The sequence below is a fragment of the Euprymna scolopes genome, chromosome 45 (assembly GCF_053919585.1).
Source record: "Euprymna scolopes isolate OS-2025 chromosome 45, ASM5391958v1, whole genome shotgun sequence".
NCBI classification, from domain to species: domain Eukaryota; kingdom Metazoa; phylum Mollusca; class Cephalopoda; order Sepiida; family Sepiolidae; genus Euprymna; species Euprymna scolopes.
Window position 1 is genome coordinate 2179503 of NC_136526.1, and position 14973 is coordinate 2194475.

Consider the following 14973-nt stretch of genomic DNA (forward strand, 5'->3'; position numbering starts at 1 on the left):
TCGTTCCTTCATTTTCTTTTTCTACTACTACTACTACTACTACTACTACTATAACGATGACGTCATGCTTGACCTAGAAAACGTTGATGTTAATATAACCACCTGCTGTTTTTTTTTTAACTTTTAATTTCGTCAATTCTCACTTCTCTGTCTCTTTGCCGGCGGGGTAGTGTGTCAGACTCTTTTTCCACCTTAGCCTCGAGGCTTCGGGTTCGAGCCTACCTCCCTACCAAAATTTTTTTTTTCTTTTACACCTCCAAACAGCTGGGCAACGTTATTACTTCGCTTATTCTTTAGTTTACACCCCTCCCACACACACGCCTCCAAACACGCAGTCATCAACGTTGTTATCTTAAGATTGCAGGTTCAATCCAAAGGTATCAGATAAATTTTTTTTTTCAATATTGAAACAGGATTATTTATGCCATTTCCTTCTGCTTTGCACTATTTTTTTTTGTCTTTGTTTTTCCCAATACGTTCATCCCCCCTTTTTTTACGTTCGTTCGCTGTGTTTATTTTTTTTGTTCAGATTTTTTTAACAAGTTTTACATCGTTTTTTTAATAATATTTACACAAGGTTATTATTTCGCTTATTTACCCCATTCCCCTACACACACACACCTCCTAACACCCGGGCAATGCTGGGCACCCCCGCTAGTATAAATGAAATGGGTAAATTAGTAAAAAATTAGTAAATAATTACAAATTAATGCTAACTACCCATACGGGGACGTAGAAATACCTGGCTTTGAAACCAGGCATGGGGTAAACCATCTCGGTGCTGATGGACTTGTAGATCTGGTCAGGTCATCCAGGACAACCTTCCTAGAGCTAGTGACTCGATCAAATCACCAATTTGCCAACCTAAACTGCTTAAGGAGTAGCTAGGCTCTGCCTCTTGCCCAATTTCCATACTCCTCTTTTGTTTATTAAGTAGGAGCAGAGGTGCGATCACAGGGATTCATTTGAGATACCCAGTGCTTAGCCTTGTTTCTTGACTAGGGCAATGAATGCCCCTCCCCCATATCTGACTCATTCCTTTCCCCTGATCCTGGGCATTTTTGGGGGTGCTTGGTTGCCATGTATGCTAACATGATTGGACTCTTGTCTGATAAGTTTGAAGTTACCAGTTTGACAGTTGCTGGCTGCTGTTTCTGACTGACAGTACAAGAGCCCTAACTCTTTGGTAGTGCTTAGAGCGGCTGCTCTATCATCAGTTGTATAATACTGGGATGTTTGTAGTGCCATGTCGCACATGGAAAGGGACACTGCACTCATCTCTAGTGGGTATTTCTGAGGCCATATTCCTATGGATGATGTCAGCTGGTGGTCTATTTGTGTTGCATAATGATAGCTATAAACAAAGGCGGCATGCATACCACAAATTTAACTGACATAAGTCCAGCACAAACAGACATAAGTTGATAAAAGCTAGAAGTAATTGTAAAAAAGAAGTAGCGACAGCTATGAGAAAATATACCAAAATCACCAGAAAATGCATCGAAGTGCAGAACTAAGGAACTTGTGACTTCTGGAAGATCTACAACAGTGTAGAAAGTTAGACAGTGGGCTCTCTCTACCATGCTAGAAAGCTACTTACGCCTCAAAGTATCCTTTACCTGTACAAGGCCACCATTCGCCCATGTATGGAGTACTGTTGCCACATTTGGGCTGGTCGCATCTGCTACTAGTCTCTTACTCCTGGACAGGGTTCAAAAGAGAGTCGCCAACCTGATAGGCCCTGAACTGTCATCAAAGCTTCAACCTCTGTCCCATCGACGAAATGTTGCATTCCTCTGTCTGTTTTACAAGTATTTTAATGGTAGGTGCTCTGACGAACTACGAGCCCTTGTACCCGCTCAACGTAAATACCCCTGACAAACCTGATAAGTAGCAAAGTCCCACCCCTTCATAGAAGAGATCCCTAGATGTAAGAAAGCCTTCTACTCCAATAATTTCTTCCCCAGAACTGCTAGATTTTGGAATTCCCTTTCGGGTTCTTGCTTCCCCAATTGTACTGACATGCAGAAGTTCAAGTTTAGTGTGAACAGACGTCTTGCTGCTCAACTCCCTACATAATATCTCTGAAACTTATATCCCTGATAGTAGCCTCCTACATCAAAGTGGCACTGTGCCTTGAAGGGGGTGAAAATGTAATTTTTAAAAAAAATATATTTAAATTCAATTTAAATTTTATTACGTCAATTTCAATATTGTTTCATTTTAATTTTAAAATTCTTTTACAATAATCACGTCTATTTCAATAGCCAATCAGACACTTGTACAGTTTAATTAACACATTAAAAAATGAAAACATTGAAAAAAATATATATATTGTACGTACTCGTTATGGAATGAAGTTCTCATACAAAAAAAATCACTTAATTTGATCAAGTAGTTTCTTTTTTCTTACAAAGGAAAATCAAACTTTAATGAGATCGAGCATGTCGCGGCCATCTTGCCTATTTCACAGATGAGGAGGAAGCTGTCAGGGGATATAACTCCAATCACTGCTAAGTTTGTCAAGATTTGACGAGATTATTTTGAAACATGGGCAGAAAAAATACCAAGAAAAGTAGTTTTTTTCACTTAGTTTCTACCAGGGTTGCGGAGTCGGATGATAAAAGTCCGACTCCGACTCCGACTCCTAGAATTCCTAAGATGCCGACTCCGACTCTGACTCCTTTGATATCTTCGACTCTGACTCTGACTCCTGACTCCCAACTCCGACTCCGACTCCAACTCCGACTCCTTAACTCCAATGTGGAAATCTATTCTGCAGATCCATATACCAGCCTCCCACATCTATTCAGCAAACATTTCATAATTACTTTTCACGTATATAATTTTTTACATTTAACATTCACTTGTATGATAAATATACTTGCATATAAACTATACCAGCTTTATTTATTTATTTATTTATTTTCACTCATGTCTACCCCTAACAAGGTATATCACCACTTGGTTTATTTAATATTTTAACTTCTGCATATCAATATGACCAGGAAAGCAGGTAGCAGGAAGGGAATTCCAAAGTCTAGCTGTTCGAGGGAAGAAACTATTAGAATAGAAAGTTTTCTGGCATCTAGGGACCTCAACAGTGAAGGGGTGAGATCTTATTGCTAAGCGGGTTTGTCGGGGATATGTACGTCGAGGGGGTACAAGTGAAAAGAGTTCATCAGAACATATTCCATTAAAATATTTGTAAAACAGGCAGGGTAATGCAACATTGCGGTGATGAGACAGGAGCTGGAGCTTAGTTGATAAAATGGGACCAATTAGATTGACAACTCTTTTTCGGACTTTATCTAAGAGGGAGAGACTAGTGGTAGATGCACCAGCACAGATGTGGCAACGATACTCCATGCATGGGCGAATGGTGGCCTTGTAGAGGTACAGGATACTCTCAGGTGTGAGTAGTCTTCTAGCTCGATAGAGGGAACCCACCTTCTTTGCAGCAGTCTTTGCAATGTCCTCTATCTATTTGTTCCAGTTTATATTACCTGCAAATGCTAGGCCGAGGAGTTTGAAGGTAGAATTCTCAGATAGGGTGCTATTTGTCATAGATATAGGCGGTTGGAGAGGCGTCTTGTAATTGTTAAAGGAGAGCAGCTTAGTTTTACTAGCATTAAATATTACTATCTATTTGCGGCTCCATTCCACTATAGTCTAGAGGTAATTTTCTAATGATTCTGCCATTGTCTTAGATTTATGTAATAGAGCATTCTATCATCAGCAAATATACCCATCTCAGACACAATAGGGAGGTCGTTTATGAATATCAGGAATAATAATGGTCCAAGGATCAACCCCTGAGGCACTCCCGCATTAATGTTATGCTGCTTGGATGTATATCCATCAATGACAACCTGTATGCTTCTATTGTCTAAGATGGATCTAATTATATTTAGTGTACATCCAGTTATAACATACAATTTAATTTTCATGAGCAGCCCTTTGTATCAGACTTTCTCAAAGGCCTTGGATATATCAAGGTCTACAGATATGGCTTCGCTCACCTTATCCAGTACATGGTAAATGCTTTTAGAGATGACTGTTAAAATAGAACGACATTGCCTGAATCCATACTGTTTGTCAGAGAGAAGATTTGCTTTTGTGAGATGGTGAACTAGTGCTTGATTAATTAAGGTCTCAAAGATTTTAGCGAAGAGTGGGAGGAGACTAATGGGGCGATAATTGAGAGGGTTTGTTCTTTCGCCAGAATTCTTGTACACTAGTACCACAGAGGCCATCTTCCAGCTATTAGGGAAGCAAGATTCAGCAAGGCATTTATTATAGAGCTTGGAAAGTATGGGGACTAGCTCAGCTGTGCATATTTTAATTAGTATAGCAGGGATGAGATCAGGCCCACACGCCTTTAAGGTGTTTAAGTTTTTTATGATATTGCGGACATGAGAAGGAGTGATTTTTAAATCATCTAATGTGGCTTCAGTCCGCACAGAGATATTTGGGAGGGAGTTGTTTGTTGGCTCTATTGTTGGAGTTGGAGACGAATCACCGGGCAAGCAGTTTCACTTTCTCCATTGCCGTGCAACAACCTTTTGGTTGTTGCTAAGTGGGAGAATTACTGATTGCCCTTTATTCACTACACTATTATAGATTTTTCAGAAATCACAAGTTCTTACACTTTGGAATTCTATGCGTTCCTTGATTATTTCAGCATGCTTTCTTTGAGCTGTTGCTATTTCATTCTTACAATGATTTTTAGCATCAGACATCTTGCTGCTAAACTCTCTACATGGTGCCTCTGCAACTTAGGTCCCTGATAGTAGCCCAGTACATCAAAGTTGCAATATGCCTTGTTTGGGATAAAAATGTAATAAAACAAAAAGAGAAAACCACGTAAAAAAATAAATTGATTGGACTTAAGGAGTCGGAGTCGAATAAAAAATTCTGACTCCGACTCCGACTTCTAGTACTTTTAGAAATCTGACTCTGACTCTGACTCCAGCTAAAACCTCTGAATCCTTCTGAGTCCTTCCGACTCCGCAACCCTGGTTTCTACGTCTTTTGTTAATCACTTTTTCATTCTCTCCTTTGTTAATCACTTTTTCATTCTGTCTTTTGTTAATCACTTTTTCATTGTCCTTTGTTAATCACTTTTTCATTGTCCTTTGTTAATCACTTTTTCATTCTGTCCTTTGTTAATCACTTTTTCATTGTCCTTTGTTAATCACTTTTTCATTGTCCTTTGTTAACCACTTTTTCATTCTGTCCTTTGTTAATCACTTTTTCATTCTGTCATTTGTTAATCACTTTTTCATTCTGTCATTTGTTAATCACTTTTTAATTCTGTCCTTTGTTACTCACTTTTTAATTCTATCCTTTGTTAATCACTTTTTCATTCTGTCCTTTGTTAATCACTTTTTCATTGTCCTTTGTTAATCACTTTTTCATTGTCCTTTGTTAATCACTTTTTCATTCTGTCCTTTGTTAATCACTTTTTCATTGTCCTTTGTTAATCACTTTTTCATTGTCCTTTGTTAATCACTTTTTCATTCTGTCCTTTGTTAATCACTTTTTCATTGTCCTTTGTTAATCACTTTTTCATTGTCCTTTGTTAATCACTTTTTCATTCTGTCCTTTGTTAATCACTTTTTCATTCTGTCATTTGTTAATCACTTTTTCATTCTGTCATTTGTTAATCACTTTTTTATTCTGTCCTTTGTTAATCACTTTTTCATTTAAAAGCATCCCCCTCCTCATTCACAAAATAAGCAAGATGGATGCAACACGACTAATTTCATAATTTGATTTTCCCCTGTAAAAAACAAAACTTTATCACATAACGAGTACGTTTTTTTTTTTTTACAATATTTTCATTTTTTAACGTCTTAATGAAACTAAACAAGTACCGTAAATTTAATTGTCCCTTTATTTTCCTCACATTTTTATTTATCTGAACTGCAAGAGGGCAAAAAAATCTGGCCAAAGTCATTAAATCATATCTGAGTCGCTCAAAATTCTGAATCGCTTGTAATTAATTAATTAAAATGAAGAATCAACCGGAAGTGACATGGAACCGATAATAGTATTGATTACCACGGGGGGAAAAAGAAAAGAAGCATGAGTTCAGAAAAAATATTGAACTTAAATGTTAACAAAATGGTAGTCTTGCAAAATTTTACCCGGATCCTTGGGATTTTCCATCAATTATGGTTCGGGTTTGATTATTAATCATCAGATTAAGGCGAGCTAAGTAACAGATGCAGACGATTTTCAAAACAAACAAACCGAAAAAAATAGAAAAACAATTAATAAAAAAAATAACAAAAACCTACTGTAAATTTACTCTCTCTCTCTCTCTCTCTCTCTCTCTCTCTCTATATATATATATATATATATATATATATATATATATATATATAAATAAAATATATATATATATATATATATATATATATAAATAAATTGCATTTTGTATAGTTTATTTACTATTATTATTTTTTTTGCAATATCTATATTATATATATATATATATATATATATATATATATATATATATATATATATATATATATATATATATATATATATATATATATATATATATATATATATATATAAATTGCATTTTATATAGTTTATTTACTATTATTATTTTTTTTTGCAATATATATATTTTATATATATATATATATATATATTTTATATATATATATATACACATATATAAATTGCATTTTGTATAGTTTATTTACTATTATTATTTTTTTTTGCAATATATATATTTTATATATATATATATATATATATATATAAATTGCATTTTGTATAGTTTATTTACTATTATTTTTTTTTGCAATATATATATATATATATATATATATATATATGTATATATATATATATAGTGGAGATGGTAATTAATAAAAGCTGAAGAAAGTCTGGGAGGTTCATTTCTGGTGTGGTGAGGGCATAGGATACATAAGGGGAATATGTGGGGGTGGGAGGAGGAGGTACTTTAAAATTCGAGTCTTAGTGTTAAAGTTTTTAGCGTTGGTGAGGTGATTTCTTGGTAAGTATGTCTTGAGCTGTTGGGTGTTGCTTATGTTTGGAGGCAGGGGGGCGGCTATGATTCGGTTTATTTATTTTTAGTTTTTATTTTGTTTTTAATTGTTTGGAGAGGGTCAGCGAGCGGTCGCGGCCACGGGTACACACATGTGCACGTACACACATATATACTTAGAAGAAACGGTCACAGGTACACATACATGCCCGCCCTGGCGTGCAAATATATGTGCATATGTGCGCCTGCATGCATAGGCACATATATATATATATATATATATATATATATATATATATATATATATATATATATATATATATTTCAATAAAAATTGCATCTTGTATTGTTTTATCTTTATTATTTTCTTTTTTTTTTTCAAATTTTTTATCAACAAAAGTTGTTTCTTATTTTCATATGTATTTTTTTAAAGATGAATTCTTTTTTTTTAACCGCAAAACTTGTTAGGTTACAGAAAACTTACATTTTTTTTTATTTTTAAAAGAAACTTTGCAGTAAACTTATTTTTATTTATTTATTATTTTTTTTTTGTAAACAAAAGTTGTTTTCTCTTTATAAGAAAAGATGAATGATTTTTATAAAACACATAAATTGTTAGGTAAAAGTTCAAAACGAGGCTTGCTTCTTCCTAAGAAGATTCTGTCATTTTGTTTTTTTGTTTTTTTTTTACAAATCCGCTCGGAAAAACTGAATTTTTGAGATTAAATAAAGGGCAATAAAAACTACTTGAAAACTAGGGACTGCCAAAAGTCACCACAGAATTACCCCCCCCCACCTATATGTAACACGATGTAACTTTATTATAAATTAATATTATCAGTATAACTTTTGTACCATTTAAAAGAAGGGCAAAATAAACCAGTAATAATTAAAAAAAATTTTTTCATCAAACGAAAATAATGAAATTGCGGGACGAAAATCGTGTTTACATAAGTGGCGTTTTAAAATAACGTTTACATGTAGTAGACATTCCGAACGTGAAAACATATGGTGAGCTACAATGTTCACTCTTTCGCTGCCGGAAGTTCAAGTGCCCCGAAACGTTTTCTGCACATGCGGCTAGAGGCGCCTTTTTACTAAATTACTTTAAAAATTCAATGTTTTGATTTTCTGACCAATCAGAGAATTTTCCAAGCTGTCGGAAATTCGGTGTCTGTGGGAGCCGATGAGAATCTTTAAAAGAGCTCTGTATTTTCCAAAAAACCAGTTAACAAAAATTCAGAGATAGTGTTGGAAGGCATATATCACTACTGTCTGCAACTCAACTCTAACACGACAACACTTTGAACATAACAGTCAGCTAATCAGACAATGTAGGCGAACACACAGACACAGAAACAGTAACTAACTTTTGCATTCCCCCTTTTATTACCGTATGCTCACTTGAAATTAAGTTTATGAAAATAATTATTTTAAAACTTCTCACATTTTTCAATGAACCTTCCAGAGTGATTAATTAACTCTACTCAAAAACTTTCAGTGAAAATTATTTTATATAGTTGAGTGAGGAAGTTTTCTTTACGATTTACAGACCCGTGAACTAATCACGGCTCTTGAATTATCAACTCCAACTTCCTCAAAATCTCAAACTAATTTCCCCCTTTTGTTCACTCATAAATGAACTATTATTTTCAATGAAAATATTCTCTAAAATGTAATAAATCTTTTTCCTTTTATAAATTGAAAGTTAACCTTGTTTGTTATGTTGATATATTTTCTACGAAAGAACCTCGTAAATTCGACTCTCTGTCTCGCTCTCTTTACTTCTTTTCCCCACAATAATAACATTAATTAATAATAAATAAACAACATAGAAAAAATAGGAATAGGCCAAAAACATACCCGTGTTTAATAAATCTAGCAAAAATCAACTAATGGTCAGATTTTCGTGAAATTTTCAATACTTATTTATTTTAGAATTAAATTAGTTTCCGTAAAATATATGAGGGGAAATATTTTTTTAGTGCGTGCCCCCCCCCCATACTATTTTTTCGAAATTCGAACAAAATTTATTTAAATCTATCGAAATTTCTATTTATTATGAAACATAAGAGTTCAAATAAGTAAAACAATATTTATTTTTTAAAGGTTTAAAAACACATATTGAACAAAAATTTACCTTGAAGTTACAATTAAAAAAAAATGATATAAATTTAATATTATGTCGTTTCTTTTTTTAAATAGCGTTTTTTTTTTCGAATTAATATATACCATAATTAGTTGAACTGCCAAGAAAAAGAAACTTTGTAAACTTTAATTAATTTTTAAAAGATTAAAACGATTAAAATTCCATTATTTCAAAATGTTCCATTACAACATAGATTTTTAATTAATTGTGTTTCAATTTTATTTTAAATATTAAGTTTTTACATAAACATGGCTCTTGCCAGCTATTTTATCGCCAGATTAAAACAGATTTGAAAATATTATTGCACAAATATTAAGCATTTTGTATCCCCCTCATATTTTGTTCGTCTCTTTTTACCGAACAAAATATGGAACCCCGTAGGTAACCAAATGAACGTTCAGTAAAACCGTATTTCATATTTAATATATAAATGTTTATAATGTTATTAATCGTTAAACTGTGTAAATCTTAAAACTTAACAAAATTATAACAAAGATTAATTATTCATTGCAGTTTGAAGAAGATAAACAAAATTTTTTAAAAATCATTAAGTCGCTTCTGCTTTTCCATAGTTCGTATAGTTAACACAAGTTTGACGTCACGGGCCGGATGCGCTCCGTTTTTCACATTGTTTTGGTGATACCTGAAGTACAGTAAAGTTTGTTCGTTTGTTTTTTTTAAGAAAATTTACGAATCAATTTTTGTCAAGAAATGTTTAAAAAATAAATAGAAAAAATACATCTCTTCATCACTCCCAAAATAATGTCTTAAAAATATGAAAAAAAAAAAAAAAATTCAAACAACGTTCGGATTGCCGGTCAAGCCCGAACCAAAATTGACGGAAAATCCCGAGGATCCGGGTCAACTTCTGCAAGAATACGCGAGTTTTTGAAAGTATTTTTTTTTTCCTTAAATTTCTTTCTATTCGAAAGTCGTCTGCTTCTATTTCAATAGTGCTTTTTCATTGACTGCAAACGCTCAGCCATTGAAGTAAAATAAATAGATAAATAAATAAATAAATAAATAAATAAATAAACACCCTCTACCATCACCTCAAAAATAATTTAAACAAAACACATTTTTTTAAATAAAAAAAAATGTCGATTTAGCGGTTCAACATTTGAACAATGACCGGCTTAATCCGATGATTGCCGATCGTGCCCGATTCATGACTAATGGGAAATCCCGAGAATCCGGGCCAAATTCTGCAAGAGTACAAAAAAGAAAAAAAAAAAAAATATTGAAGACAGATTTTTATAATTTTATAAATTTTATAAATTCGGGCGCGAAAAAAACAACCAAAAAAAAAACCCCCCCCAAAAAAAAACGGAAGTGATGATCACGTGACGCAAAGTTTGTTTGATCACGTGACATCAACAGTTGGCCGTTTCTAAGGACGAAACTAAATTTAAAACTTTTTTCGTTTGACCAGATTTTAATAATTTTTGCAGCAAGTATAAAATTTTTATCTTATTTTTAACATTTTATTTACATTTCATCCCAACTTTCATTTTGTTTTACTTTGTTAAGATTTTTTCACACCCAGCTTTCGTCAAACGTGCTTTCTTTTGTTTTCTTTTTTCGTACTAGTGCAGTAGTGCACTAGTGCACTTATTGATCCGCGTTGAAATAATAACGTTATTATTTAGAAAGTCATTCTTAACATGGAGAGGGGAGGGTGTTTTTTTTTTTGTTTGTTTTTTACATGGAAGTCACTACTTATCAAGGCCCGGAAGCCACTCGGGGATAATCAATGGGTTAGTATCGTAGTAATCGTTAGTATTGGAGATTTGATAAAGTGTCTTACTGTTTTACTTAAGGGTAGGCAGTAGACACCGCAAAAAATGGCCGAAAAATCAAGTTGTTGTTGTTTTTTAAAACGAAATTACATTTATTAAAATCCATTATTTCTGAGTAACTTTTTTTTTTTTCCAGAAAGATAAAACCCTGAATTTTATCATATAGAAAACAGAATACTGTAAAACTTTTTCTACTATTTTTAATTAAATTTTAAATGTTAAATTTTCCCCAAAAGTTAATAATTGACATTTTTTGTCTAGCACAAAAAACGTATATAAATATTTAAAAAAAAAAGAGAAAGGTTTTTGAAATAATTAATTTATTTTTTTATTTTTTTTATTCAATTTTCACCCCAAACAAGGCACAGTGCCACTTTGAAGTAGGGGGCTACTATTAGGGAATTAATTAGCGGGGTCATTATGAAGGGAGAAGAGTAGAAAGATGTTTGTTAACATTACACTTGAACTTCTGCATATCATTGCAGTTGGGAAGGCAGAATCCCGGAAGGGAGTTCCAAAGACCCGCAGTTCTGGGGAAGAAACTATTGGAGTAAAAGGCTTTCTTGCACCTAGGGATCTCCACTGTAAAGGGATGAGACTTAGTAGCTTGTCGGGTTTGTTGGGGGTAGTTACATTGAGGAGGTACAAGTGTTTGCAGTTCGTCAGAGCATTCACCATTAAAGTATTTGTAGAACAGGCAGAGGGATGCAACATCTCGTCGATGGGACAGAGGTTGAAGCCTAGATGACAGTTCAGGACCTATCAGGTTGGCGACTCTTTTTTGAACCCTGTCCAGGAGCGAGAGACAAGCAGCAGATGCACCAGCCCAGATGTGACAACAGTACTCCATACATGGGCAAATGGTTGCCTTATAGAGGTATAGGATACTGGCAGGCGTAAGTAGTTTTCTAGCACGGTAGAGGGAGCCAACCTTCCTTGCAGCAGTCTTGGCAATGCTCTCAATGTATCTATTCCAGTTCATATTCCCTGTAAACGTTAGGCCGAGGAGTTTAAAAGAAGTACTTTCAGGCAATGTGTTCTTGGCCATTGCTATTGGTGGTAGAGAAGGTTTCTTGTAGTTATTGAAGGAAACAAGCTTAGTCTTAGCAGCATTGAATGAGACCAACCATTTTTGTCCCCATTCCACTACGGATTGGAGGTCATCCTCTAGTGTTTCTGCCATTTTCTTGGATATGTGTTCATTTGTTTTCCCCTCATATCTGTTATAGAGAGTGGTGTCATCGGCAAATATACCCATCTCCGAAACAATATTATCAGGGAGGTCATTTATGAATATCAGGAACAATAGAGGTCCAAGGATAGACCCCTGAGGCACTCCTGCATTTATGTCATATTGTTTGGATGTACGTCCGTCGAGGACAACTTTGATTTTTCTATTACTTAAGAAGGATTTAATTACGTTATGAATTCTTCCAGTGATTCCATATGATCTAATTTTCCTTAGAAGACCATCGTGCCATACCCTGTCAAAAGCCTTGGATATATCAAGGGCCACCGCTCTACCCTCCCCTGTTTTATCCAATGAACGGTATATACGTTCAGAAACTACAGTTAAGATATCTGCTGTTGAACGGACTTGCTTGAATCCATATTGTTTGTCAGTCAGGAGTTTAGCAGCTGTTAGGTGCTGGAGTGCTGGACTAGGACTTGATTAACTAAGGACTCAAATATTTTGGCGAAAAGCGGAAGGAGGCTAATGGGGCGATAATTTAGTGGGTCAGTTCTTTCACCAGAATTCTTGAAGACTGGTACCACAGAGGCGGTTTTCCAGCAGTCGGGAAAACAAGATTCGTTAAGGCATTTATTGTAAAGTTTGGACAAAACTGGAGCAACCTCGGCAGAGCATTTTTTTAATAGCACAGCCGGGATGAGATCTGGTCCACATGCTTTAGAGGTGTCTAGGTTTTTTATAATAGCATGTACCTGAGAAGGGGTGATTTTTAAATCGTCAAGTGTGGCGTCTGTTCGCAGAGGAAAATCAGGGAGTGAGTGGTGTACCGAGTTCAGTGTGGAGTTTGAGGCAAACCGACTGGCAAGCAGATTAGCCTTGTCAGTTGCCGTGCAATCAACCTCATGATTGTTTGTTAGTGGGGGAATAATTGACTGTCCATTATTAACTACGCTGTTGTAGATTTTCCAAAAATCCCGGGTTCCTAATTTCTATGCTTCGATGCGCTTTCTGGTGGTTTCAGAGTAATCTGAGTTAGCTGTGTCTATCACTCTCTTACAATTATTTCTAGCTTCTATAAACTTCTGTTTATTTGAGCTGGACTTATGTTGGTTGAATCTGCGGAACGCATGCTGCCTTTGACAAATGGCAGCTGCACAAGCAGAAGTAAACCATTGGGGGGAGTGGGGCTTGCTATAGTATTTCCGTGCGGGAACATGTGCTTCAATAGCAGTTTTGAACCATTCAGTTGTCTCATTTGCACACTGTTCCGCTGGAAGAGTAAAGATATTTTGCCATGGGGCATCTCTGATGAGCTCCCTGATGGCTTCCCAATCAGCCTTTTTGTAATACCTCGTTGTTTTGAGTAGTGGGTCTTCAGTTTTAGGGCGAGAATTTAGGCTGATTTCTACCATTATCACAGCGTGATCAGCATTCCCGAGTGGGCTATGGGCATTTGTTGTACAGTCATTGGGAACCGTTGTCAGGAAGAGATCTAGAAGTGAGGCATGTTGATCGTGCTGGTCTGGGAAACGTGTCGGAAATGTAACCAATTGAGATAGGGAATGAGATATAGAGAAGCTATATGTGGCGCTACCAGCTACGTCTGTGTGATTTGAGAATCCTAGCCAGTTACTGTGGTGGACATTGAAGTAACCAAATACATGTATTTGTGCGCTAGTATCGAGGGAGAGTGCTATATCTATGCTGTCTGAGACTTTGTTTATTAGGGTACAGTCTTGGTTTGAGGGAGAGCGGTAGAGAAAATACAAGTAGCTAATATTGTGTTGCATATTTAGTCTGAAGCACATAAAGGCCTGGCCCTCTGATTCTAGTTTTATTTCTCTAGTTAGGGGGAGGGTGTTTCGAATATAGACTCCAAGTCCATGCATATGTCTGTCCGAGTCCTTACGGTAGAGTGGGAGATAACCAGGCATGTTAAAGTGGTTAGAGGGAATGGAGGAGTGAAGGTTAGTTTCACTTAATGCTAAGATATCCGGGGTGTTTACAAGGAGAAATGACTCAACATCATCTAAGTTAGTTCTAAGCCCGCGGATATTAGTAAATGCAAGCCTCAAGGGAGGAGGCAGGTTGGTTTTCTTTGAGTTTGGTCCTGGTTTAAACGTAACTTTTGCTTGAGCTGTCATTTCATTTTATTTTATTTAAAAGTTTCAGTTAGGGTGGATGAGTGAGGGGGTGCTGGACAAGTAGTTGTGCAGAATACTAGACATGCAATACAAGTAGACCATCAGCTGTCCTCACCCTCAGGATTGTGGCCTCAGGAAAGCCCACCGGGGATGAGTGCAGGGTCCCTTTCCATGCGCGACATGGCACTACAAACATCCCGATATTTTACAACTGTTGATGGAGCAGCCGCTCTAAGCGCTACCAAAGAGTTAGGGCTCCTGTACTATCAGTCGGAAACAGCAGCCAGGAACTGTCAATCCGGTACCCTCAATCCATTAGGCAAAGCCAGCCCAGTCCAACTGCACCGACATATATGGCACTGAAGTCCTGTGTCCAGTTTAGGGGGATGGGATGTGGCGGGAGTGGGGAAAAGCGGCGTTCATTGCCCTAGTCAGGAAACAAGGTCAACCACTGGATGATTCAGACGAGTCCCTGTGATAGTACCTCTACGCTTGGCCAATAGGCAAAGAAGGAGTATGAAAGCCGGGCGATAGACAGAGTCTATCTCCTCCTTAAGCAGTTTAGGTTTGCCAACCGGTGATTTGTTTGAGTCACCAGCTCTAGGAAGGTTGTCGTCCAGGACTGAAGAGACCTCCCTCCCCTAGGTTTAGTTTCA

General features: G+C 35.8%; 1 protein-coding gene across 2 annotated transcripts in view; it reads left to right on the plus strand.

Annotated features, from left to right (window-relative positions):
- Positions 1-10512: 10512 nt before the first annotated feature.
- Positions 10513-14973, plus strand: part of LOC145269128 (uncharacterized) — a 37607-nt gene continuing 33146 nt past the window's right edge. The window contains exon 1 of one of the 2 annotated variants that reach the window (XM_080124728.1): positions 10513-10636. The gene's annotated coding sequence lies outside the window, so the exon portion shown is untranslated. The remainder of the gene's footprint in view (positions 10637-14973) is intronic. The other variant, XM_080124729.1, reaches the window with a different exon arrangement.